This window comes from Moschus berezovskii, chromosome 14, assembly GCF_049115385.1.
Source record: "Moschus berezovskii isolate FMDL1 chromosome 14, NW_MosBer_1.0, whole genome shotgun sequence".
Lineage (NCBI taxonomy): Eukaryota > Metazoa > Chordata > Mammalia > Artiodactyla > Moschidae > Moschus > Moschus berezovskii.
In genome coordinates this window covers 46373053-46376921 of record NC_142473.1, presented here as the reverse complement: position 1 = coordinate 46376921, position 3869 = coordinate 46373053, and positions in this window count along the sequence as shown.

Genomic DNA, 3869 nt, shown 5'->3' with positions numbered 1-3869 from the left:
AACATAACTTCCCAAAAGATTCACATTCCTTCCCAAGTCTGCAGGCAGTCGTAGAAACTTACTGCTCAATTTGTACATGTTTACCTGGACTATATATTTTTTGGTGAATGTTATATATCATATCAGTATATCATTTTGATGTACGATCCTTTGTCTCAAGAATGTATATGACCTTGCCTTCAACTTCTAACAGGTCTCAGAGATTCTGAGACTCTGTTTCCCGGGTTCTAATCCTCAATTTGGCCCAAATAAAATCCTCTCCAGTGGAGCAACCCACTCCAGTATTCTTGCCTGGGAAATCCAAGGAACCGAGGAGCCTGACAGGCTACAGTAGTCCATGGGGTCAGACACGACTTAGCAACTAAACAGCAACAATGCTGGGATGTGCTCACTTGTCACTAGCCTTTAAAGAGTGTTATTCTTGCCATTCAGATTTTGCTTGAAATGGTTCCCACATTCTATTCAAATCCTACCCATTTCAAAGCCACTTCAAAGACCATCTTCTTTTCTTCTTTCAACAAGAATCTATAACGTCCTAAAAATAAGAAGGGACCTTGTGCTTCTTACCTTTGGGGACAATAAGAAAAAGAAGTGAAGACTTTGAGAGTCTGTCATCCTATCTGAAGTAGAAAACCCCAAGGGATAGAGCATATAGTGCAGTTTCCAAAGTAGAGTCACATGCACGTTGGCCCATCACTTTATACCTCATCTTATTTCCACACTGATCCCAGGAGAGAGATATGACCACCCACCTTGGCCTCCGTACCTTTGACAGATTACTGTACCCTTGTCATAAAGCTGTTCTGAAGGTTAAAGGAGTTTCGGCATTTCAAGTACTGGAACAAGCAAACATTCAATACCTTTTAGTTCAGTTCAGTTCAGTTCAGTTCAGTCGCTCAGTCGTGTCCGACTCTCCGCGACCCCATGAATCACAGCACGCCAGGCCTCCCTGTCCATCACCAACTCCCGGAGTACACTCAAACTCATGTCCGCAGAGTCGATGATGCCATCCAGCCATCTCATTCTCTGTTGTCCCCTTCTCCTCCCGCCCCCAACCTTTCCCAGCATCAGAGTCTTTCCCAGTGAGTCAACTCGTCGCATGAGGTGGCCAAAGTATTGCAGTTTCAGCTTTAGCATCAGTCCCTCCAATGAACACCCAGGATTGATCTCCTCTAGAATGGACTGGTTGGATCTCCTTGCAGTATAAGGGACTCTCAAGAGTCTTCTCCAACACCACAGTTCAAAAGCATCTATTCTTCAGCGATCAGCTTTCTTCACAGTCCAACTCTCACATCCATACATGACCACGGGAAAAGCCATTGCCTTGACTAGATGGACCTTGGTTGGCAAAGCAATGTCTCTGCTTTTTAAAATACTATCAAGGTTGGTCATAACTTTCCTTCCAAGGAGCAAGCATCTTTTAATTTCATGGCTGTAATCAGCATCTGCAGTGATTTTGGAGCCCAAAAAAATAAAGTCTGACACTGTTTCCACTGTTTTTCCATCTATTGCCCATGAAGTGATGGGACCAGATGCTATGATCTTTGTTTTCTGAATGTTGAGCTTCAAGCCAACCTTTTCACTCTCCTCTTTCACTTTCATCAAGAGGCTTTTGAGTTCCTCTTCACTTTCTGCCATAAGGGTAGTGTCATCTGCATATCTGAGGTTATTGATATTTCTCCCGGCAATCTTGATTCCAGCTTGTGCTTCTTCCAGCCCAGCATTCCTCATGATGTACTCTGCATATAAGTTAAATAAGCAAGGTGACAATATACAACCTTGACGTACACCTTTTCCTATTTGGAACCAGTCTGTTGTTCCATGTCCAGTTCTGACTGTTGCTTCCTGACCTGCATACAGGTTTCTCAAGAGGCAGGTCAGGTGGTCTGGGATTCCCATCTCTTTCAGAATGTTCCACAGTTTATTGTGATCGACACAGTCAAAGGCTTTGGCATAGTCAATGAAGCAGAAATAGATGTTTTTCTGAAACTCTCTTGTTTTCTCCATGATCCAGCGGATGTTGGCAATTTGATCTCTGGTGCCTCTGCCTTTTCTAAAACCTGCTTGAACATCTGGGAGTTCACGGTTTACATACTGCTGAAGCCTGGCTTGGAGAATTTTGAGCATGACTTTGCTAGCGTGTGAGATGAGTGCTATTGTGCGGTAGTTTGAGCATTCTTTGGCATTGCCTTTCTTTGGGATTGGAATGAAGACTGACCTCTTCCAGTCCTGTGGCCACTGCTGAGTTTTCCAAATCTGCTGGCATATTGAGTGCAGCACTTTCACAGCATCATCTTTCAAGACTTGAAATAGCTCAACTGGAATTCCATCACCACCACTAGCTTTGTTAGTAGTGATGCTTTCTAAGGCCCACTTGACTTCACATTCCAAGATGTCTGGCTCTAGGTCAGTGATCATGTTATCGTGACTATCTTGGTCGTGAAGATCTTTTTTGTACAGTTCTTCTGTGTATTCCTGCCACCTCTTCTTAATATCTTCTGCTTCTGTTAGGTCCATACCATTTCTGTCCTTTATCGAGCCCATCCTTGCATGAAATGTTCCCTTGGAATCTCTAATTTTCTTGAAGAGGTCTCTTGTTTTTCCTATTCTGTTGTTTTCCTCTATTTCTTTGCATTGATCACTGAGGAAGTCTTTCTTATCTCTCCTTGCTATTCTTTGGAACTCTGCATTCAGATGCTTATATCTTTCCTTTTCTCCTTTGCTTTTTGCCTCTCTTCTTTTCACAGCTATTTGTAAGGCCTCCTCAGACAGCCATTTCGCTCTTTTGCATTTCTTTTCCATGGGGATGGTCTTGGTCCCTGTCTCCTGTACAATGTCACGAACCTCCGTCCAGAGTTCATCAGGCACTCTATCAATCAGATCTAGTCCCTTAAATCTATTTCTCACTTCCACTGTATAATCATAAGGGATTTGATTGAGGTCATATCTGAATGGTCTAGTGGTTTTCCCTACTTTCTTCAATTTAAGTCTGAATTTAGCAATAAGGAGTTCATGATCTGAGCCACAGTCAGCTCCTGGTCTTGTTTTTGCTAACTGTATACAGCTTCTCCATCTTTGGTTGCAAAGAATATAATCAATCTGATTTCGGTGTTGACCATCTGGTGATGTCCATGTGTAGAGTCTTCTCTTGTGTTGTTGGAAGAGGGTGTTTGCTATGACCAGTGCATTCTCTTGACAAAACTCTATTAGCCTTTGCCCTGCTTCATTCCCCTCGTCCAAGGTAAGGTACAGCGGCTGCACTTTGCTGGAGTGGCTGTGAAGAGATTTTCCACGACCAAGGTAAGAGAAACCCAAATAAGACGGTAGGTATTGTGAGGGGGCATCAGAGGGCAGACACACTGAAATCATAATCACAGGAAACTAGCCGATCTGATCACATGGACCACAGCCGAATGTGGTCCACTGGAGAAGGGAATGGCAAACCACTTCAGTATACTTGCCTTGAGAACCCCATGAACAGTAACAAAGGGCAAAATGATAGGATACTGAATGAGGAATTCCCCAGGTCGGTAGGTGCCCAGTATGCTACTGGAGATCAGTGGAGAAATAACTATAGAAAGAATAAAGGGATGGAGCAAAAGCAAAACCAATACCCAGTTGTGGATGTGACCAGTGATAGAAGCAAGGTCCGGTGCTGTAAAGAGCAATATTGCATAGGAACCTGGAATGTTAGGTCCATGAATCAAGGCAAATTGGAAGTGGTCAAACAGGAGATGGCAAGAGTGAACGTCGACATTCTAGGAATCAGTGAATTAAAATGGACTGGAATGGGTGAATTTAACTCGGATGATCATTATATCTACTACTGTGGGCAGGAATCCCTTAGAAGAAATGGAGTAGCCATCATG